Genomic DNA, 25,463 nt, shown 5'->3' with positions numbered 1-25,463 from the left:
GGGGAACTGTACTACTAACCTAATGTGGGGGAACTATACTGCCAACCTAATGTGGGGGAACTATACGGCCAACCTAATGTGGGGAAACTGTACTACTAACCTAATGTGGGGGAACTATACTGCCAACCTAATGTGGGGGAACTATATTGCCAACCTAATGTGGGGGAACTGTACTACTAACCTAATGTGGGGGAACTATACTGCACCTAATGTGGGGGAACTTTATTGCCAACCTAATGTGGGGGAACTGTACTACTAACCTAATGTGGGGGAACTATACTGCACCTAATGTGGGGGAACTATATTGCCAACCTAATGTGGGGGAACTGTACTACTAACCTAATGTGGGGGAACTATACTGCACCTAATGTGGGGGAACTATTTTGCCAACCTAATGTGGGGGAAATATATTTCCATCCTAATGTGGGAGATTTATACTGCCAACCTAATGTGGGGGAACTATACAAAAATATAATATTGTACTATTTTGATCCCTATAGCACTTTTATTTTTCTGTATATGGGGATGTGAGGGTCATTTTTAGCGCTGTGATTTGTAGTTTTTATCGGTACCATTTTATTTTTTTTGCTTTTTAGATATTTTTTATGATATTTGAAGTGACTAATAGTGCTAATCTGATTAGTGCACTATTACAACTTTTGGGACCCCACTTCTGATTTTGCCCAGGGCCATGTTAAGCCTAAAACTGGCCCTGGATACAATCCTCCTACACTATGCAAGCAAGAGTGTGTGTGTGTGTGTATATGTATGTGTGTGTGTGTGTGTGTGTATATATATATATATATATATATATATATATATATATATATACACATACATAAACACACACACACACGCATGCGCGGAGTGAGTTTGTGCTTTAGGGTGCACACCCTAATGCAATAGGCTGCGCATGCCTATGACTGAGACGTACAGTATAGATGTCTAGTTCACTTATAAACATATACCTATGGATGTGCGCAGAATATTGGACTTATAGTGCAATCACTTTAAAGATTTTACTTGCGTTTTGCTTGCGTTTTTGTGTGATTGTTTTTCTTGGAGGCGATGCCCGCACTTCCTCTTGTTCTGAGATGTTGCAGAGAGTGCGTATCCTTTTACCAAAGATCCTAGTTGGGGATTGCGGGAGTATGCCCCGGTCGATGGCGTTCTCTACCGTGGTAGCTCTGGTTCGCGGTTTGCTTGAGACCGATGTCGTGACGTCACTACGGTACAGGTTTAGATCCAAGACACCTCCAACGCGTTTCAGAAGCACGGCTTCCTTCGTCAGGGAGATGTTACCTAACTCAGTATTTTCCAACCAGTGTGCTTCCAGCTGTTGCAAAACTACAACTCCCAGCATGTACTGATCACCGAAGGGCATGCTGGGAGATGTAGTTATGCAACAGCTGGAGGTATGCAACTACAACTCCCAGCATGCCGAGACAGCTGTTTGCTCTTTGGGCATGCTGGGATTTGCAGTTTTGCAACATCTGGAGGGCTACAGTTTAGAGACCACTGCACAGTAATCTCCAAACTGTGGCTCTCCAGATGTTGCAAAACTACAAATCCCAGCATGCCCAGACAGCAAACTGCTGTGTGGGCATGCTGGGAGTTGTAATTTTGCAAGATCTAGAGGGCCACAGTTCAGAGACCACTGCACAGTGATCTTCAAACTGTAGCCCTCAAGCTGTTGCAAAACTACAAATTCCAGCATGCCCAAACAGCAAACAGCTGTCTGGGCATGCTGGGAGTTGTAGTTTTGCAACATCTGGAGGGCTACAGTTTAGAGACAACTGTATAGTGGTCTCAAACTGTAGCCCTCCAGATGTTGCTAGGCAACTACTCACCGGCTTCCGTAGGATCCATGGAGCCTGCCGCATGTCATCGCCGCCACCGAGGGTAAGTGACCTCCGGCGCCGGTCACCAACGGTTCCCCTGCTCTGCCCGGACAACAGTGGGTGGGTCTCAGGACCTCCCTGGGCATTGGCACGGGATGCCTTTAGATAAATATCAGCAGTCATCCCGGTCCGGTCCTTGCCCGGCGCGGCGCGCGGGGTTGACGGAAATTTCCACAGACGCACAGGTACGCCCTTGGTCCTTAAGTACCAGGGAGCATGGGCGTACCCATACGCCCGTGGTCTTTAAAGGGTTAATCTCCCTTTGTGCTGAGTGTGCTGAGCTCCTGTGTGTGAGGGAGAAATCTTCACCAATCAGATCTCAGTTGGCAGAGGGAAGGGGCGGGGTTAGCTCTCGCCTCTCCATCTCCATCTCTACATATCACAGCCCAGGTATTTTTATATATATATATATATATATATATATATATATATATATATATATATATATATATATATATATAATACTGGCAGGGTGTCTAAAATACCAGCAGGGTGTCTAAAATACCAGCTGTGCTGGTAAAATACCAACCATGTGGCAACCCTAAGTGTGTGACATGGTTGTAATAATTATTGGGGAGATTTATCAAAACCCCTGCAGGGTAAAAGTTGCCCATAGCAACCAATCAGATTGCTTCTTTCATTCTCAACAAGACCTCTGAAAAATAGAAGTGATCTGATTGGTTGCTATGGGCAACTAGTCAACTTTTCCTCTCCACAGGTTTTGATCCCTGATTGTCTTCATATATAGGATGAGAATCTTCTGACAGTGAGTAGCCAACCATTTCTGGGCATAAGACATCAGAACTTGCTGGGTGCCGTTCGGTTGCCTGGACAACTGTACCCCCCAGCATCAGCCGCCTCTCACCTCATCACATGATACAGACTGGGCAGCAGTTTTGGACACTTCTGTCATCCACATTTTGCTAACACAATTTTTCACACACAGAAATAAAATAAATGAGTCGAACAAGTCAAAGAACAGTTTAAACAAAGGGAACTTTATTTATTATTTACCAAAATGTTTGTGTAGGGATTTTATGTAACCTCCATCACTCACAAAGAGCGGACAGTAACTAACTCAGGACAGGAAAAACCTCCAGAGGGGAGGAAACCTGTAGGGAATCCATGGCTACTGTACTGCCCTTCCTCTGGGCATACTAAAGGAGGTTACCTCTAGAATTTGGGCCAATGTGTCCGTGTATGTGCTGCCCCACAGCCTGGAAGGTGTGCATCTAAGATAGGAAAAGAAAAGAGAGATTAGTTACATGTTTATTATAGAAATGCACATGGAACTGCACTAAAGACCAAAAAGATGTGAGACTTACCAGTCACAGGCGGGTATGAATGTGTATTCCTAGGTTCCTACAGTTTAGGCCCCTCACCAATGACAATGGTGATGACATCACATGTGTGACCTCACGGGAGTTCTATTTGATAGTGCTGCTTTCTGATTGGCTGAAAATCCAAAAACCTTTTTAATATATTCTGCATGACTTATCTCAGGGATTTTTGGCAATTTTTATTAAAATGTCTGACTCCCTGTGGGTACATTATATTTGTTTCTCCTAACCAGACACTCAGTATTTGTAATATCATTTAGTGACCCTAACAGCCTGGGCCCATAGGTTTCTTACACAGATCACTGCGGCTCTGGCAGGCTCAATGGGGGAGATTCATCAAGACCTGTCCAGAGAAAAAGTTGCCCATAGCAACCAATCAGATTGCTTCTTTCATTTTTGAAAGGGCCTCCAAAAAATTAAAGAAGCAATCTGATTGGTTGTTATGGAGAACTCAGCAACTTCACCTCTGGACTGGTTTTGATAAATCTTTCCCAATGGGCAGCGCTGGCTGGGACATCTGACGTTGTGATATGGAGTGGAAGGATATTATTCGTCAGACGTCCCGGCTGCTTACTGATTTAAAGTGGTTGTGGCTCCTGCTGCCAGTTCAAGATCAGGCAGCATAGGCCGAGATTGACATACTGCATCAGTGACCCCCTGTGGCTGTCCAGCAGTTGCAAAACTACAACTCCCAGCATGCCCTGACAGCTTTAGGCTGTCAGTGTCAGGGTATACTGGGAGTTGTGGTTTTGCAACAGCTGGACAGACATCTGTTGGAAGGGGGGGAAAAAAGATGAAGCAATGTGGGCTTTGAAAAAGGCCACACATAAGCTGTGTTTGAAGGAAAACAGTCACCCGTTCACCCACACTAAACCCGAAACACTTGGTTATGGTGTGGGTGCTGGTCACGTGAGCGCTTGTGCCTACTCAGCACTCACATGGCCAGCGCCCATGAATATTCAAGTCCAGCCGGCGGGCCGCCTCCAGCATTCAATTCAGTGCAGGAAGAAGAGGGCCTTCAGAGGGACACCGCGCCGGACTACAGGTACGCATATCGGTCAAAGAGCTTGCATCGGTCTCATGTTCACCTGCACTATAACTCTGTGTATCGGGTTTTGTGTGACTGAATGGGTAACAGTTTTCCTTTAATCCCAGTCTAAGCCTAGGAACAGACGCAATTTTTGTTTGAGTTTTTTTTTTAGCCAAAAAATAAAAATAAAAAAACATCACAAAAAGCTGCCCCCTCATTTCTTTTCTCCCAAGATGCCCTTGTGGTGTGCCACAGGGTGTAAAGGTGTGAGGTGTATGGGCTTTATGTGGTGCAGCACGTCTGGCACTCGGGTGCTGCCTGAGGGCCCGGGCCTGAGGAAGGGGAGTCTGTCGCTGCCAGCACATCTCCTATGCCGGGTGCGGGCCCTTTAAAAATGACTGCAGGACCGGAGAGGCTGCAGGGCCGGAGACACTGACTATGGCCTCCTCATGATTTATCAGCACCGCGGAGGGAGAGAACTGGCTGCGGAGTGAAGAGAGCGAGGACGGGGAAGGAGGAGGTGAGCTGTGGAGATGGGTGTAAGGGAGGGGTGGGGGTGAGGAGATCTGTGTGAAGAGACCGAGGAGGAGGGGGGTGGAGGGGGAGATGTGTGTGAGGAGATAGGGGACGGGGTGGAGGGGATGAGGGACAGCATGGCTTGGAACATTCCTGGACAGTCCATTAATATTGAGGATTCTTAACATTATCCAGTAAAGTGAAATTGTACGTACATATATATTGTACAGGACATTGTTGCTGCAATCCAGAGGACAGTGTAAGCTGAGATACTAGCTGGGGAAAAGCACCTGAGGTGTAGCTGGGACCAGTGGATCCACATCCCTGTAGCTCATGGTTCTGTATTAGTACAAGGTTCTGCATAAGGACTTAGTAGAACAATCTTATGTTCTCACAGGCGCCAGCACAGAGAAACATAATTTAATACATGGAGGCACAGTCTTTTAATAATAACAGGAGGTTACCTGTTAGGTGGTGGTGGGGGCGCAGAGATGTGTGTGTTAGAGAGTAGCTCCCGTCATCTATATATGTTTTTTTCTGTCCCTACCTATTACTAATCTATGCCTAACCCCCCCCCCACCCCCTTTTAAAATGTTTTTCCTACCTTCTAAAGTGTTAAATTGCTGTCTCCAATCCTGCTCACTGAGGCCGAGCAGGAAGCCGACTTCGGCCCTTACCTCATCTATGCTGCGCTCATAGGCGTGCGCAGCCTACTGCATTAGGGTGTGCACCCTAAAGCACAAACTCACTCCGCGCACGCGTGTGTTTATGTATGTGTGTATATATATATATATATATATATATATACATACATACATACATATACACACACACACACACACACACTACTGCATGCATAGTATAGGAGGATTGGATCCAGGGCCGGTTTTAGGCTTAGTATGGCCCTGGGCAAAATCAGAAGTGGGGTCCCAAAAGTCGTAATAGTGCACTAATCAGATTAGCACATTTTTGGTCACTTCAAATACCATAAAAAATATCTAAAAACCAAAAAAAATTTAAAAAATGGTACCGATAAAAACTACAAATCACAGCGCTAAAAATGACCCTCATACATCCCCATATACAGAAAAATAAAAGTGCTATAGGGATCAGAATAGTACAATTTTATATTTTTGTATAGTTCCCCCACATTAGGTTGGCAGCATAGTTCCCCCACATTAGGTTGGCAGTATAAATCTCCCACATTAGGATTGAAATATATTTCCCCCACATTAGGTTGGCAGTATAATTCCCCCACATTAGGTTAGTAGTACAGTTTACCCACATTAGGTTGGCAGTATAGTTCCCCCACATTAGGTTAGTAGCACAGTTCCTCCACATTAGGTGCAGTACAGTTCCCCCACATTAGGTGCAATATAGTTCCCCCACATTAGGTGCAATATAGTTCCCCACATTAGGTGCAATATAGTTCCCCCACATTAGGTGCAATATAGTTCCCCCACATTAGGTGCAGTACAGTTCCCCCACATTAGGTGCAGTATAGTTATAATTGTAGGGAGGAGGACAAGTCTAGAATTTACCATGAGGCTTACGGGACTAATTCTACCCCTGATCTTATATTTGCCAAGGGGTTCAATGGGCGGAGCCAAAGGGTTGTCAAAATTAGGTTTTGCCTAGAGTGTCAAAAATCCATGCACCAGCCCTGACTAGACCTCCCACTTGTGTGTATGTTTGATGGTGTTTATAGGGAGGCATTTGATGTGGATTTGAAAAAAAAAATAGTAAGTTGAATGGTAAAATTCATGTTTTTCTTTACTTGGCAAACAGAAGAACGCTTTTACTATAAGATGGAGGCACAGAGGGGGGAATATTCCAAATAGAATTTTTTTTTGCACCAGATTGGTTGAAAAAGTGATGCGGCGCCCAGCAAGCTTGGAGCAGCATGCACGTTGTAGTTTTGGGTCTGCAGCTGACCCAAAACTAGGACTCCCAGCATGTTACACCATAATCTAAATTGTACTCCTATATAGTGCAAGATGTGTGGAGTTATAGTTTTGGTCATCATAGATTGTATCAGGGCCTGCTGGGAATTGTAGTTGGTAACTGCACCTCCCAGCATTGCATTCCTTCAAGGAATGCAATGCTGGGATTTTCAGTTACCAACTACAATTCCCAGCATGCCCTGATACAAAATATGGTGACCAAAACTACAACTCCCATTATGTTGCACTGGGGGTGCTGTGTGTGTGTGTGTTTGTGTGTGTGAGGTGCTGTGTGTGAGTGTGGGGGGTGCTGTGTGTGTGTGTTTGAGGGGTGCTGTGTGTTTGAGGGGTGCTATGGGTGCTGTGCGGATTGGGCACATAATACATACATAATATAAAATATATACATAATACATAAAAAAAAATGTTATTTCAGCTCCCGGGTCGGTGCTGTAGTAGTTTTTAGTATATTTGCTGGTAGAAGAGCACGGACTGCAGAGAGTGGGCCGTGTCCAGTGCATCAGAACAAAGGAAAAAAGAAAGTTGCCTCTTTCAAGGTGCTTGTAGTATTAAAACATCAAACCTTTACTCTGTATGCATTAAAAATAGAAAAAGGTGGACATCAATCATAAAAGAGAAGCGAAACTCCAACACGTTTTGAGCAAAATGTTGCTCTTAATCACGGCTATATGTAGCCCAAAACGCACTGGAGGTTCACTTTTCTTTTATGATGTCACCTTTTTCTATTTATAATGTATACAGATTAAAGGTTTGATGGTTTAATACTACAAGCACCGTTATCCTTGGAAGAGCTGGAGGAAACTTTCTTTTTTCTTTTGTTCTGATTCATAATACATATATACATACGTCATACATACATACACACATCATACATGCATAATCTACACACATATATATATATATATATTATATATATATATATATATATACACACACATACATACATAATGCATAAATACATACTATATGCATACAAACATCATACATATATAATACATACACACATCATACATGCATAACCTACACACACACACACACATATATATATATATATACACACACACACACATATATCATGCATATATAATACATACACACATCATACATGCATAACCTACACACATATATATACATATACACATATACATACATCATACATATATAATACATGCATACATCATACATAGATAATGCATGCATCATACATACATACATACGCACACCATACATAATGCATACACAAATCCATAATATATACATATACACATCATACATAAATACATCATACATACATAACATACAGTACATACATAACATATGTATATGGTATGTATGTACTGTATGTATGATGTGTGTATGTATGATGTATTTATGTATGATGTGTATGTGTATATATTATGGATTTGTGTATGTATTATGTATGGTGTGCATATGTATTATGTATGTATTATATATGTATGATGTGTGCATGTGTATATTATTTATGCATTATGTGTATGTATATATATATATATATATTATACATACATAATGCATAAATACAAACATCATACATATATAATACATACATACATAATATACACATGCACACATCATACATACATAATACATACATAATACACACCATACATACATATTACACACACCATACATACATAATACACACATCATACATACATACACACATAATACACACACCATACATACATAATACACACGTCATACATACATACATATTACACACCATACATACATATTACACACACCATACATACATATTACACACATCATACATACATATTACACACCATACATACATATTACACACCATACATACATATTACACACACCATACATACATATTACACACACCATACATACATATTACACACATCATACATATATATTACACACATCATACATACATATTACACACACCATACATACATTTTACACACATACCACCCCCCTCCCGTCCACGGTCTGTGCACTTTTCTTACCTGCGGCAGCCATGTTGGGGTCAGAGGCCGGGCACGTCGACTCCCATCTGTTGCACACTTTGCAACATCGCCCACTTCTTCCTCATGCGGAGGAATGGACACTCGGTGCCAGGAGTTGCGGCCAGGATCATCTCAGGAGGTGGAAGGAGACGTGCACAGCTGCGGGGCAGCCCCTGCGTCTGCAGTTAGCGCAGCAGTGTGCACAGCCGGGGAATGGGGAGGATCGACCCGGAGGAAGGGGAAAAGAGTGGCCCAGAGGAAGGGGGGATAGAGCGGCCCGGAGGACAGGGGATAGAGCGGCCCGGAGGACATATAGAGCGGCCCGGAGGACAGGGGATAGAGCGGCCCGGAGGAAGGGGAAAAGAGTGGCCCAGAGGAAGGGGGGATAGAGCGGCCCGGAGGACAGGGGATAGAGCGGCCCGGAGGACATATAGAGCGGCCCGGAGGACAGGGGATAGAGCGGCCCGGAGGAAGGGGATAGAGTGGCCCGGAGGAAGGGGGAATAGAGCGGCCCGGAGGACGGGGGATAGAGCGGCCCGGAGGACAGGGGATAGAGCCGCAAATTAAAAAAAAATGCATTTTTAAACATCCGGTGTGCCCTGAAAGTCTTTCAGGGCACACCGGATGTTTAGAAATGCATTTTTTTTTAAATTTGCGGCTCCGGCCGCTCTATCCCTGCTGCCTGCTGCCATACATGATGGGGATGTAGTCCTGAACTGTGAGCATACATTATGTAGGCTCACAGCTCAGGACTACATCCCCATCATGTATGATTGTGACTGTCGGGGATGTCCGGTGGGGCTGGGGTTTAGTAGGGAGAAAAAAAAAAAAAAGTCCTGCAGCAGCGGGCCGCGGCTGCGGTGATTAGGGTGTCCCTGTGCACACCCGGCACACCCCGTGCGCACGCCTATGGCTGCGCTCCTGTGTTTTCCTAACATGGTGCCTACAGCTGTTTCACAACCACAACTCTCAGCATGCCCTGACAGCTATTGACTGTGAGGGCATGCTGGGAGTTGTAGTTGTGAAACTGGAGGCAGAATCTTAGGAAAACACTCAGGGCAGGTATATATATATAGTTTAGCATATAATTTGGCCACAGAATCATCTGAAGAACTCCAGGCTGTGTCATTCAGGTAGGTAGTACCCGCTATCCAAAATCTTTGGTTAAAATTTCTTAATTCATCTTTTAATCTTAGGGATTGTGAAGGCCTAGTGCCTACTCATGCTGCTGGCAACTCCTGGCTGTGCCATTCATCCACTATATGGTCTCCTCATGCTGCCAACACCTCCACGCTGTGCCATTCATCCACTATATGGTCTCCTCATGCTGCCAACACCTCCACACTGTGTCATTCAGCCACTATATGGTCTCCTCATGCTGCCAACACCTCCACACTGTTTCATTCAGCCACTATATGGTCTCATGACACTGATGCCACCACCAGGCTCTGTAATTGTGCTGCTGTGCGGCAGTGATTCTAAGAGCTATGCCGGTAATCTGCATGCTATTCTGAATAACAGTGTTATTTCACTACCCCAGCACACTCCATGTACATTTTAGAACACAGCAAAGTGTTCTATACCCCTATAGAGGCTGTATGTAGGCTAGAAATAGCCTTTTTTAATATAGATTCGCCACGAACAAATTCAGAACGAAACAAACTTTATCGGAAAATTTGGTGAATCGTCCGAATCGAATTTTTGAAAAGTTCGCTCATCTCTAGTTGCCATCTCAGGACGAGCCGGCTCGTCCTTAGACGACAATCGGTTAAACAACCACCTCTCAAAAACTGAAAAATTGCGCTGGTTGTTTAAAATAAAAAAAAAAAAAGCCTTTTTATCCTGGCTCCTAGACTCAAAACTAAATTTGTTAAAGGAGTACTCTGCTACTTTACTGTGGTGGCCACGGGTGAGGTCCGCAGCCACCGCTACGCTAGGATTAGCTACTTGGTTCTTGGGGGGGTTATGAACCCAGGGTCGGATGGTATTAACCCTTAATGTCGCCACTGTAGTCTTGATATTTCCCTGGGTTATACAGGTCCGGGGAACTCCGTCTCCCCACAGGCTAGTAAGGAAAGAATTGACTCCACACTAGGTTGCAGTTTAACGGAGGCTTTACTAACTTGAAGATAGGTGGTACAATCTTCACAGCGCTCAACCAAAGTCTCCCAAAGGTTTAACAGACAGTCTTTAGAGGACCACACAGCTTGCAGTGCCTGGGCTTGATATTGCATATATGCTTGGCTCTTACGGCCGGACTAGTAGTTTTAGGTCTGCGCTATATTAGGCTTGAGATTAAAGTCACTTACTGAAGGGTCGGTAGATTTGTGGTTTTCGCCGTAAGATAATGAATTGTCCTTTAGGAATTCTCTGATCAAGGCTGAAGTAAAGGCTTGCTATTAGTTGGGGTTACTTCATGCTTTTCTTATCTCCCTCTCATCTTTGCTCTCACTCCTCTGCGGATTCTCTCTGCAACTCCGGAGCTTCACGTCCTCTGAACTTGCTCGGAACTCCACTCTGTACTCTGAACTCCACACCACTCTGAACTGAATGAACTGCTTTACTCCTCTCCTCCTCCACACCTACTCTACACAGGAAATGCCACCCCTTATAAGGGCAGGCTAAACTAAAGCCCATTGGCCAGGCTGCTGTGGATCATAGAGTTGTCTGTATCCCCTTTAGGATTTACAATAAAGTTAAATACAAGCAATAACATAATATAACACCTTACACAAAAGTTTAGTCCAGCCCTCAGTCCTCCACTCTCACATACCCTGACTAAGCATGAGGTTGCTAGGAAACATACTTAAAGCTACAGACAACTAATAACTGATTGCTAAGTTATAACAGTGCAAATACACATTAGAAATGGTTGAGTCCATGCAGGGGAGCCCCCAGGACACTCGTGATGGACACTGATGACAAAGGTACTTACCTTGTCCCCAGTGGCGTAGCTATAGAGGTCGCAAGGGTCGCAATTGCGACCGGGCCTCACAACCAGGTACACCCTTGGTCCTTAAGTACCAGTGAGCATCAAACTTTAACGAAAATTCGTCAAAACACCTGTGGGGTGTTAAGGCTCACTTTACCCCTTGTTACATTCCGTGAGGGGTGTAGTTTCCAAAATAGGGTCACAAGTGGGTATTTATTTTTATGCGTTTATGTCAGAACCGCTGTAAGATCAGCCACCCCTGTGCATATCACCAATTTAAGCCTCAAATGTATATGGCGCTCTCTCACTCCTGAGCCTTGTTGTGTATCCGCAGAGCATTTTACACCCACATATGGGGTATTTCCGTACTCAGGAGAAATTTCCTTTTACCGCTTGTAAATGAACACCAGCATGTTTGTGTAAAAATTTTAATTTTTTTACGCTAACAGGCTGGTGTAGACCCCAACTTTTCCTTTTCATAAGGGGTAAAAGGAGAAAAAGCTATTTCTCCCGAGTACGGAAATACCCCATATGTGGCCCTAAACTATTTCCTTGAAATACGACAGGGCTCCAAAGTGAGAGAGCGCCATGCGCATTTGAGGACTAAATTAGGGATTGCATAGGGGTGGACATAGGGGTATTCTACGCCAGTGATTCCCAAACAGGGTGCCTCCAGCTGTTGCTAAACTCCCAGCATGCCTGGACAGTCAGTCCGGAAATGCTGGGAGTTGTTGTTTTGCAACAGCTGGAGGCTCCATTTTGGAAACACTGCCTTACGAAACGTTTTTCATTTTTATTGGTGGGGACAGTGTAAGGGGGTGTATATCTAGTGTTTTACCCTTTATTATGTGTTAGTGTAGTGCAGTGTTTTTAGGGTACATTCGCACTGGCGGGGCAAACATCTAGCTGTTGTAAAACTACAACTCCCAGCATGCACTGACGGACTGTGCATGCTGGGAGTTGTACTTTTGCAACAGCTGGAGGCACACTGGTTGGAAAGCCTTCAGTTAGGTTCTGTTACCTAAATATAATATATATGTGTATATTTGTGTATAGTACACATATGTTACAGTACGCGCTTATGCTTGAAATTGTGGATACACCTACCTGGCTAAAAGAAGAAGATCAAACTGTAAGTGTGGTATAAATGTTTGCAGGGTTATTCTTTAAGTTGTTTTTTAGGGTGCACTGAAAATATGTGTGTGTGAGATATATATATATATATATATATATATATATATATATATATATATATATATATAAAAGGGGGTCAGTACTTTCCTCAGGGAGAGGACACCTCTTCAGGTGTAACGGAGATTCAGGTTAGGCTATTTAGCACTCCGCAGGCATTCTGGGTAGGGGAATATGCAAAGCAGCTCATTACACAACCTTTTCAGGTAGTGTTCCCTGGTATCAGCTTAGCTCCTGTTAAGGAATATAAAAAGCTGAACGGGATATATGCCAAGCCAGACTACTCCCCGAAACTTCCCTTTTGGGGAGTAGTCTGGCTTGGCATATATCCCGTTCAGCTTTTTATATTCCTTAACAGGAGCTAAGCTGATGCCAGGGAACACTACCTGAAAAGGTTGTGTAATGAGCTGCTTTGCATATTCCCCTATATATATATATATATATATATATATATATATATATATATATATATATTATTTATTAACAGTATTGTGTATATATTAATAAATAAATGATACAGTACTGAATGTACCTATAGGTATGCTTATTTATATGGGTTCCAGCGTGTTCCAGGAATTTAGCTGTATTAGTATATTATTGGTGGTGAAATCCTGTTGTTTGGCTGGTGGCACTACAAGTCAAAGAATGTCCATTTAGATACGAGCAGATCTAACTGAGACGTACAGTATAGATGTCTAGTTCACTTATAAACATATACCTATGGATGTGCACAGAATATTGGACTTATAGTGCAATCACTTTAAAGATTTTACTTGCGTTTTGCTTGCGTTTTTGTGTGATTGTTTTTCTTGGCGGTGATGCCCGCACTTCCTCTTGTTCTGAGATGTTGCGGAGAGTGCGTATTCTTTTACCAAAGATCCTAGTTGGGGATTGCGGGAGTATGCTCCGGCCGGTGGCGTTCTCTACCGTGGTAGCCCCGGTTCGCGGTTTGCTGGAGACCGATGTCGTGACGTCACTACGGTACAGGATTAGATCCAAGATACCTCCAACGCGTTTCAGAAGCACGGCTTCCTTCGTCAGGGAGATGTTACCTAACTCAGTATTTTCCAACCAGTGTGCTTCCAGCTGTTGCAAAACTACAACTCCCAGCATGTACTGATCACCGAAGGGCATGCTGGGAGATGTAGTTATGCAACAGCTGGAGGTATGCAACTACAACTCCCAGCATGCCGAGACAGCTGTTTGCTCTTTGGGCATGCTGGGATTTGCAGTTTTGCAACATCTGGAGGGCTACAGTTTAGAGACCACTGCACAGTAATCTCCAAACTGTGGCCCTCCAGATGTTGCAAAACTACAAATCCCAGCATGCCCAGACAGCAAACTGCTGTGTGGGCATGCTGGGAGTTGTAGTTTTGCAAGATCTAGAGGGCCACAGTTCAGAGACCACTGCACAGTGATCTCCAAACTGTAGCCCTCAAGCTGTTGCAAAACTACAAATCCCAGCATGCCCAAACAGCAATCAGCTGTCTGGGCATGCTGGGAGTTGTAGTTTTGCAACATCTGGAGGGCTACAGTTTAGAGACAACTGTATAGTGGTCTCAAACTGTAGCCCTCCAGATGTTGCTAGGCAACTACTCACCGGCTTCCGTAGGATCCATGGAGCCTGCCGCATGTCATCGCCGCCGAGGGTAAGTGACCTCCGGCGCCGGTCACCAACGGATCCCCTGCTTTGCCCGGACAACAGTGGGTGGGTCTCAGGACCTCCCTGGGCATTGGCACGGGATGCCTGCAGATAAATATCAGCAGTCATCCCGGTCCGGTCCTTGCCCGGCGCGGCGCACGGGGTTGACGGAAATTCCCACAGACGCACAGGTACGCCCTTGGTCCTTAAGTACCAGGGAGCATGGTACGCCCGTGGTCTTTAAGGAGTTAATCTTCTCCCTTTGTGCTGAGTGTGCTGAGCTCCTGTGTGTGAGGGAGAAATCTTCACCAATCAGAGCTCAGTTGGCAGAGGGAAGCGGCGGGGTTAGCTCTCGCCTCTTCATCTCTACATATCACAGCCCAGGTGTGTATATATATATATATATATATATATTAATATATATATATTAAAAATACTGGCAGGGTGTCTAAAATACCAGCAGGGTGTCTAAAATACCAGCTGTGCTGGTAAAATACCAACCATGTGGCAACCCTAAGTGTGTGACATGGTTGTAATAATTATTGGGGAGATTTATCAAAACCCGTGCAGGGTAAAAGTTGCCCATAGCAACCAATCAGATTGCTTCTTTCATTCTCAACAAGACCTCTGAAAACTAGAAGAAGTGATCTGATTGGTTGCTATGGACAACTGGTCAACTTTTCCTCTCCACAGGTTTTGATCCCTGATTGTCTTCATATAGAGGATGAGAATCTTCTGACACAGTGAGTAGCCAACCATTTCGGGGCATAAGACATCAGAACTTGCTGGGTGCCCTTCGGTTGCCTGTACAACTGTACCCCCCAGCATCAGCCGCCTCTCACCTCATCACATGATACAGACCGGGCAGCAGTTTTGGACACTTCTGTCATCCACATTTTGCTAACACAATTTTTCACACACAGAAATAAAATAAATGAGTCGAACAAGTCAAAGAACAGTTTAAACAAAGGGGAACTTTATTTATTATTTACCAAAATGTTTGTGTAGGGATTTTATGTAACCTCCATCACTCACAAAGAGCGGACAGTAACTAACTCAGGACAGGAAAAACCTCCAGAGGGGAGGAAACCTGTAGGGAATCCATGGCTACTGTACTGCCCTTCCTCTGGGCATACTAAAGGAGGTTACCTCTAGAATTTGGGCCAATGTGTCCGCCGTGTATGTGCTGCCCCACAGCCTGGAAGGTGTGCATCTAAGATAGGAAAAGAAAAGAGAGATTAGTTACATGTTTATTATAGAAATGCACATGGAACTGCACTAAAGACCAAAAAGATGTGATACTTACCAGTCACAGGCGGGTATGAATGTGTATTCCTAGGTTCCTACAGTTTAGGCCCCTCACTGATGACAAAGGTGATGACATCACATGTGTGACCTCACGGGAGTTCTATTTGAGTAGTGCTGCTTTCTGATTGGCTGAAAATCCAAAAACCTTTTTAACATATTCTGCATGACTTATCTCAGGGATTTTTGGCAATTTTTATTAAAATGGCTGACTCCCTGTGGGTACATTATATTTGTTTCTCCTAACCAGACACTCAGTATTTGTAATATCATTTGGTGATCCTAACAGTCTGGGCCCATAGGTTTCTTACACAGATCACTGCGGCTCTGGCAGGCTCAATGGGGGAGATTCATCAAGACTAGTGTTGAGCGGCATAGGCCATATTCAAATTCGCGATTTTTGCGAATACATGGACGAATATTCGTCATATATTCGCTAAATTTGCATATTCGTAAAATTCGCGTTTTATTTTGCTTATATGCAAATTTTCGCACATGCGAAAATTACCATATACAAAAATTCACATATGCGCTAAATTAGCATATGTGAAAATCAGCATATGCAAAAATTCCTACGCCAGTCTCACACAGTAGTATTAGAGCCTTCTTTACACCACACAATCTGGAAGCAGAGAGGGATGATCACTGTGATGTGTACTGTGAAAAAAAAAAGTTACGAATATATAGTGCTATATTCGCGAATATTCGTGAATTCGCGAATATGCGATATTCGCGAATAAAATTCGCATTGCGAATATTCGTGAGCAACACTAACTGCCACCATTTGTTCTACTCATGCTGCCGCCACCTCCATGCTGTCATTCAGCCACTATATGGTCTCCTCATGCTGCCGCCACCTCCACGCTGTGTCATTCTGCCACTATATGGTCTCCTCATGCTTCCACCACATCCAGGCTGTGTCATTCAGCCACTATATGGTCTCCTCATGCTTCCGTCATCTCCAGGCAGTGTCATTCAGACACTATATGGTCTCCTCAAGCTGTCGCCACCTCCACGCTGTGTAATTCAGCCAATAAATGGTCTCCTCATGCTGCCACCAACTACATGCTGTGTCATTCAGCCACTATATGGTCTCCTCATACTGATGCCACCTACAGGCTCTGTCATTGTGCCTCTCTGCGACACTGACTCCAATTGCGACGCCTGATCTGCATTTCATACTGAATAACAGTATTATTTCACTAACCCAGCACACTCCATATTCGTGTTACAGCAAGACAAAGTGTTCTACACCCCTATTGAGGCTCTCTGTAGGCAAGAAATATTTTTTTTAAAATGTGCTCATCTCCAGTCATAAAATTGTACAGATGCTGCAAACTTTAACTTGACATGTAGTATGTTTTAAACATTCACAACATCAACACATACCAATGAAAAGGTCTAGCTAAAGTCTGCTGAATCTTAGTATGTAATGCATTCAATGCCAATGTTTGCTACATCTGTAGCTTTGTGAAGGTTTTGAAAGCGAAGGTTGCATAAACACTGCAATTTCCTAGGATACAAATATTACCAGAAAAACAACCTGAGTGCTAGCTATCTAGTAAAGAACAAGGTAGAGACAGGGACATTAAAAGCCTTGAGGAAATTGTCGCATCAGCGCAAGCCCAATACATACATCATTTTAGGTGATATGAACATCAAAAGAGGATGGTGTCTCAAGATTTACCTCTATGAACCAAAGGAGAGAGCCTCTTAGTATCAGCAGCTCCTGTGCTGGGGACATGGCCCATCCATGTGTTTTATGAGAGGAATCGAATTTGCAGAGATCAGCAGAAGTCTTTGTCCTCCATATAAGCAAAGTTGAGTGATTTTTCTAAATAGAAATATTACTGTGGGCCATGGTGGAACTTATTATTATACAGTACTCGGATTAGCATTCTACTTTCCAATGCTTAAAAACATTAGGGATTTTTCTTTGTAAATATTTACTGTCTGTCTATCTATCTATCCATCTGTCCGTCAATGTCTAGAATAGATAGATTGTTTCTGAGTCCCATTTATTTTTTTCAGGTACCTTTTAATGGCATTCCTGTCCCAGTAACATAGGGGCCAAGTAAGATCTTCATGTCTAGTGATGCTGCACCCACACTCACTGAATTCTAAGCATATTCATTCTACTTGTAACTTTATCAGATGTTGGATTCTGCAGCTGGCGGAACCTTAAACCACATTTGGATGTTCCCAGGGAAGAGAGAAGAAAATGTGTTTCAAGCCTAGGCCAGTAAAAGTGGGAACTCCTGGTTCAAAACCGGTGCCAGCTCCACCAGGGACATTTTACTGCTATCCTAAGTGTTTTCCAATATGTTCTTTTTTCTATTATATAGTATGTGGTCTACATTGATGTGAAATCAGCTAAGGTCAGATATCAATGACAGCTAAGAATAATCTTATATGAATGACTGAATTTATGTTACCCTATAGGTTGATACTAACATTTATGTATGTATTGCACCATGGTTATTCACTTATAATGACCGGTTATTGCATTCTTTTTACAAAAGATTTCAATTACAAGGCCCAGTTCATGCCACAACTAACCATATATACATTTATCCTTTCCAGAACATAGCTAATGTGACTTAATTTTTATTCTGCCTGCGCTGCATACACAGTTAGCAGGGAGCAGACAGTTCCGTACCTTGTGTAGTGGCTGTGCAGGGTTACTGCAGCTCAGCTGTAATTCTTGTCAATGTTGAATGAATTGCAGTAACCCAGTATGGCCACTACACTGTGTACAGTCTGCTTTCTGCTCTGTTTCGTTGTGAATGTAGGCAAACAGCTGATTGCTGGATGGGGCAGGTGTCAGTGCTCCCTTTAAGAAATCCTCTTAAAAGGGGTATTCCAGCCTTAGAAATCTTATCCCCTATCCAAAGGATGTGGCATAAGATGTATGATCACGGGGCTCCCGCCCCTGGGACCCCCACGATCTCTGTGCAGCTCCCGGCATTCTGTGTCGGGCACGGCTCCAGAGAGGGAGACGTGATGTCACGCCACACCCCCTCCATTCATGTCTATGGGAGGGGGTGTGATGGCCATCCCATTTCATAGACATGAATGGAGAGGGCATGGTGTGATGTCACGTCTCCCTCTCAGGAGCCGTGCCCAACACAGAATGCCGGGAGCTGCACGGAGATTGTGGGGGTCCCAGGGGCGGGAGCCCCGTGATCATACATCTTATGCCACATCCTTTGGATAGGGGATAAGAATTCTAAGGCCGGAATACCCCTTTATATACTTTCATTCCTCATAAAATAACGATTCTGAAACATCTTATCTTTAAATTCTGTTTTGTGACGATTCTCTATTATTCTTCTAAATAAAAATGTGGAATAAACATGGGGTTTTCCCCGTGAATGGAGTGTATACGTATACTCTCTCATACTGTGAGTGCAGGCAGTAAAAGTTCCTTCAAAATTGTTATAACATGGTTGATACAAGTATTCCCTAAAATAGATATGTCCGGAGAGCCAGCTGTGCCGTTATTACCCAGTCCTCTACTAATATTAATAGTGTTCACATATGTTGTATCCATTCACAGGCCAGTGTTTAGAACTTTGGTAGAAATACCCAACTGTAGTGATTGTTCAGCAAAAAAACTGCAGCCCCTTCTTGAAGGGATTGTCCACTTTAGACAATCCTTTTATGTTATGTGGACCAGCCACTATGATTCTAATCAGGAGGAGGATAGCTAGTCATCTCTTAATGGGGGTATCTTCTGAGAACCTCTATATTGTCTGAAAATCCTAAAAAGTGTAAATCCCACTACTGAGGAAATGTAGTGCTAAAGACTGCAAGCTATAATAATGTCTGAATCGTTCTAAAGGGAATTTACGCATACTAAAGTTACTCTGTTCTAGAAATCCATAGAGCAAGTACAGATGGAATTTCCCTTGAACTCATTGAACTCATGTGAAAGGCGTAATCCAGGATCATAAAGCTGCCTCACTGTATCACAGTTGTAAAATAAACACGTTTTCATATATATTTATTAATGGAAAGTAAACTGTTTAACTGCCATGACTCCCCATAATACCACCTATCAATCAGATGTTCAAACCTTGTTGTTACTGAAGATGTCCTCCAGTACTTGTATGGCTATACACTTGTTCTAGTTTAGGGGCTGACCAAGGGATAGACCGGGGCAGGGGTCGTCCTTTCAAGGACGAGTGCCCCGACAGCTCCCTGAGCGAGCAGGGCTAGTGGGCACAACATCTCCCCTGGCAGGGTATACTAGGGTTATAGCCCCACCCCACCTGGTCTCCACATTTTTCCCGGTCACCCCACTTTTGTCTCTATTCAGGCCACTGAACTGTTTGACTCCAACTATCATCGCTAGTTGTGGCCTCTGGGCCTCCTTGACCTATCTCCTTGTTGTTTGCATGTCAGTGGGGATTCTGTTGTTTTAAATAGCACGATTAAACGTTATGTTTTACATGTTTCTAACCAGTGTGGAACCACTAACAGATATTATGGGGGGGTTATTTAAGATTTTAACCCCTTGAGGACACCGCTAATTTAGATTTTTGCCACAACTCTTATATTTTTCCATCCACAGACCCATATGAGGCTTGTTTTTTTTTTGTACCATCAATTGTATTTTGTAATAACACCTTTCAGTCTACTATAAAATGTATGGCGCAACCCAAAAAAATATTATTTTGTGGGAAATTGAAAAGAAAACCGCAATTTTGCAAATTTTGGAGGATTCTAGTTTTTATGCAATTCACTTTACAGTAAAACTGACATGTTCTCTTTAATCTGTAGGTCAATACGATTTAAATGATCCCCATATTATATGCTTTTCTATTATTGTACTAGTTTTAAAAAATTCTGACTTTTTAACAAAATATTTTTGTTTAAAATATGACCCCTATAACTTTTTCATTTTTCCATATACAGGGCTGCATGAGGGCTCATATTTTTATGTTGTGATCTGTAGTACAGTAAGAAGCATGAAGGTGGGCATTATTACATAGTAAGGGGCACAAAATGGGCATTTGTACAGTGCAGGGCATTAAGAGGAAAACTATTACTGTGTAAAGAATAAAATCAGCGTTGTTACTGACAGGCAGCACAGGAGATCACTGTTAGTATATGTGGCCGTTATTACTGACAGGCATCACTGAAAAGATCACTGTTATAGTATATGTGGCAGGGGCGTTGCTATAGAGGTAGCAGTTGCACCGGAGCCCTGGTGCCAAAGGGGGCCCCAAAGCACATCTGCCCCATAAGAGAGCAGTACAATAATTGACCTATGGGGCCCTGTTGCAGATTTTGCATCAGGGCCCCAAAGCTACAAGCTATGCCTCTGTATGTGGGCACTTTTACTGACAGACAGCACTGAGGAGATCACTGTTATAGTATATGTGGGTGCTATTACTGATACTCAGTAATCATACACAGTCTTGCTTTCTTCACCCTTATAAAGCAAGCATGCTTGGTCCACAGCACTAACCAACAAGAGGTGGTGCAAATTGTAGTCTTCGGGTATAAAACAGCTATCACTTGTCTTGTGTAGCATGACAGCCCAGCTTAGACATCCACTGGAGGCAACACAATGGTAGGAGGAGCAGCAGAGAGAGCAAAGAAAAAAACATCAACAGATAGTGTCTAGGAACAACCCCCTAGGTGTTTTGAAACAACAATAGGGTGCAGACACCCTATTTTTCACAGAAACATTTGGGATTCTTGGATAACACTTTTAAAGATATGTCAAAGAATACAGAACAATGGAAATTGAAATGAAACCCTTGGATCCATTTTAGGCTGCGTTTTAACTTTTTTGAAACCTGCGACTGCAGTTTTAAAGCCAAAGCCAGTAGATTCAGTAGGAAGAAGTATAAGTCCTTGCTTTATATTTTCCATTCCTTATGAATACACTTCTGGCTTTTGTCCAAAAACTGCAGTGGCATTTAAAATAAATAAATAAACACAGCCTGTTTGCGGTTCATTATCTAAAGTATATGAGCAGAAGTTACTTAAAGGAGTAGTCCAGTGGTGATCAACTTATAAGTTGCAGATCGCGGGGGGTCCGACCGCTGGGGCCCCCCGGGATCTCCTGTACGGGGCCCCCACAGCCCGCGGGAAGGGGGCGTGTCGACCACTGCACAAAGTGGTGGCTGACATGCCCCCTCAATACAACTCTATGGCAGAGCCGGAGCGCATGTGCCATAGTGATGTATTGAGGGGGCGTGTCGGCCGCCGCTTCGGGCGGTGGTCGACACCCGCTATCTGGCCGGAGAGCCTGGCCCCCGTACAGAGAGCTCACAGGGGACCCCAGCAGTCGGACCCCCCCGCAATGTCAAACTTATCCCCTATCCTTAGGATAGGGGATACGTTTTTCACCACTGGACTACCCCTTTAAGGGAAATCTTTCAGCAGTTTGGGTCCTGTAAAACTGCTGACAGGTCTTGATAGGTGACCAAGCCCAGGGCAATTCATTGTTAAATGGGTACTCCAGTGTAAAATATATATTTTTTTTAATCAACTGGAACCACAAAGTTAAACAGATTAGTAAATTACTTCTATTTAAAAATCTTAATCTTTCCAGTACTTATCAGCTGCGGTATACTTCACAGGAAGTGCTTTTCTTTTTTTATATAGAAGAGGTGGATATATGGATATATATATACTGATTGCGTATTTTCTCAAATCTGGGCTTATATAGTTAGTTAAATACTAAATAGTTGTAAATAAATTGCTTGATGTGTTGGTGGCATAAGGTGAAAGAAAGAAAAGGATGTGATATATATCTGGATATATATATATATATATATATATATATATATATATATATATATCACATCCTTTTCTTTCTTTCACCTTATGCCACCAACACATCAAGCAATTTATTTACAACTATTTAGTATTTAACTAACTATATAAGCCCAAATTTGAGAAAATACGCAATCAGTATATATATCCATATATACACCTCTTCTATATGTAAATAAGGTTGTATGGGTTACACAACCTTGGCGTGAGTACTCATCTGGCAGTGAATTCCATACAATCACATTTTTGGTTGCAGCTACCTCCCTACATTTTTATTTTCTTTTTTTTATTTATTTTCTGTCTGACCAAAGTACTCTATGCTGACACCTCTGTCCGTATCAGGAACTGTCCAGAACAGGAGAGGTTTGCTATGGGGATTTGCTTGTACTCTACACAGTACCTGACATGGACAGAGGTGTCAGCAGAGAGCACTGTGGTCAGACATAAAAGAAATCCAAAAAGAAAAGAACTTCCTGTGAAGCATACAGCAGCTGATAAGTACTGGAAGGGTTAAGATTTTTAAAAAGAAGTAATTTACAAATGTGTTTAACTTTCTGGCACCAGTTCATTAAAAAAAAAAAAAAAAAAATGTTTTCCGCCAGAGTACCACTTTAAGAAATATGCAATCCTTGAGGAAACTGTGCATATTTGTTCTAAAATCTGCATCAACTGCATTAAAAAACCTTCACATTTCTATTATTTAAGTAGCCAGGATATGGTTTCGCTCCATCATATGAATGTGGCATGTAAGTGGAAAACTACAGAAATTCAAGGGTATGCTTCAGCAATTTGATGTGGATTCTGTGGTGGATAATTTTGACCTGATAAATCTGCCATGTGAATGTGCCCTTAGAGAGTGCCAATAGAATAAAGCAACAAATGTATTATGGTAAATTATTTGGGCATTTAAATAATCCACTTAATGACACTGTGCTAATCTACTAAAATGTTTTTTTAATGATAGAGATTAAACGCTCTACAATTAAAATACAAAATTGTCCTATTCTTACTATAATATTTACCATAAAACCATTTCCAACAGTTATTTCTTCCCCACCCTGAGTGAAGTTTAGTTGCCAAATGACTGCACATACTGTATACACCTGCCAACAGACGCCTCTGTAAGGAAAAGGGAAAGAACATAAAATAGTGGAGTCTGACAAGTATTTTCCCATTCATGGATATTGGTGGAGTGAGAAAATATGAGGAAGGGAAGATAACAGTATGTAACTACTCCAATGAAGAAAACTCCATGCAAACCCAATATTAACATAAAATTGAAAAAGTATTAGTCACACAAGAAAGTAATACACACATAGGGATTTTTTTTCCATTTTTTTAAAACAACAAAACAAGTACCATTCCCTAAAATATATTGATAGTTGGAAATAGAGCTCTGTTCCACCATTCCTTGAACCTCCAGTCATTTTTCAGCAGGTATAGCCAATTGCCAATTTGTAGCATTAAAGTGTACCCGTCAGATCCAACAAAAAAACTTTTTTTTTAAATATATCACTCAGTACCTAATCCTGACCATGTACATATAATTTTTATGTGTCTAGCACCTTTATTTTTTTATTACACTTTTAATTTAGCTCACTAGTCTGAATTCCTCTCAAAGGGAGGGGGCGTGGTCTCACTGTGCAGGTCTCCGCCCCCTCCCTCAGTATGCTGTCTGCTCACATCTCCCCTAGCATTAGCAAAACTACAACTCCCAGCTTGTCCTCACTGACAGTAACGGGACACAAGCTGACAGTGGGAGGATTTTTCCTCCAGCTGTGAGCCCTGCACTCAGCTGTCAATCAAGGAAGTGGGTCCATGACGCATGGACACAGCAGGACTAGGTTTTGCATACTTTGCATGCTTTAAAACATATCAAAAGTTTCTGTGTGTGACAGTGCCCATTTCAAACAAAACCAAATGGAAACCTTATAAAGTTGAGTCAGGCTTCCTTGATCCAGTATAAGTCAATGAGATACATCAAACTTTGAAGAGATGTATTAAAAGATAGAGATGGGTCAGTCACAACTTAAAAACTAAAGTCCTCTTGCTAATATGAGTTTTCTTAAAAAATTGTTTGGATAAAATAGGTTTTTACAAAAAGCTCAGAAGAGAAAAAGTCATAACTAAGAACAACAACCAGCTGGTGGTGGGGTAAAAGATGTGGTTTCATGTTATAGTGTTTTTAAATAAAATTGAGGTCCAAGGCGCAAAAATATATCAGCCTAAAATAGCACATTAAAACTAGTATCTTAAAACATCATGAGTTAGAATGGATACATGAATTGCAAACGCTGCATCCAAAGGGACTTAATGACGATTTTACCATTTCCAAACCCAGATACGCTTGTTGTACATAGTCGTGTATTTGTGACCTTTTTCTACTTTCTCAGATTGCTGATTTTGATAATTTTCTTTTTCTCATTTTGTTTATAGGGAATTGGGAGATGTGATCGCCTGCAAAAATTATTTTTACTGTCTCTATATCCTTGTGAATTTTTATATCATTTTTTTGTCTGACCTCAAGACATTACGGTATACCTCTCACCCCATTCAACTATGATTTTTCTGGCATTTTTGTAATTTACCTTATCACAATATTATACCTTAATTTATGTTTATGTATAATAAACAATACATTTTGGAACTTTATGGGTGTCACTGAGAGTGTGTGTGTTGTGTAGCCCCCTTGGTGGTAGGTTCAAGGTGTGGTCCCTTCTTTTACCCTGTTGATCACTTTGGGGGTACATTCAGTTGACCCCATGTGAGCAGACAGGTATCCCAGTGTGGTTAAAAGACTTATGGCAAATTGAGTCTGTAGGTTGTGGTTCCACGGAACCCCCCCAT

The 25,463-nt window shown here is 42.6% G+C and overlaps 1 long non-coding RNA gene across 3 annotated transcripts in view; it reads left to right on the top strand.

The window, feature by feature from the left end:
- Positions 1-25,255, top strand: part of LOC130369504 (uncharacterized) — a 49,442-nt gene extending 24,187 nt beyond the window's left edge. Inside the window, exons 1-4 of one of the 3 annotated variants that reach the window (XR_008892793.1) lie at positions 2,599-2,667; positions 17,853-18,199; positions 20,742-20,800; positions 25,053-25,255. This is a non-coding gene — a long non-coding RNA (uncharacterized LOC130369504). Of the gene's footprint in view, positions 1-2,598; positions 2,668-15,238; positions 15,260-17,852; positions 18,200-20,741; positions 20,801-25,052 lie in introns of those variants that run through there. The other 2 variants (XR_008892792.1, XR_008892791.1) reach the window with 2 other exon arrangements.
- Positions 25,256-25,463: the final 208 nt, after the last annotated feature.

Source organism: Hyla sarda, chromosome 4 (genome assembly GCF_029499605.1).
Source record: "Hyla sarda isolate aHylSar1 chromosome 4, aHylSar1.hap1, whole genome shotgun sequence".
Classification (NCBI taxonomy): domain Eukaryota; kingdom Metazoa; phylum Chordata; class Amphibia; order Anura; family Hylidae; genus Hyla; species Hyla sarda.
Note: the sequence above shows the minus strand (reverse complement) of the source record. Positions and strands in the feature narration are given on the sequence as shown.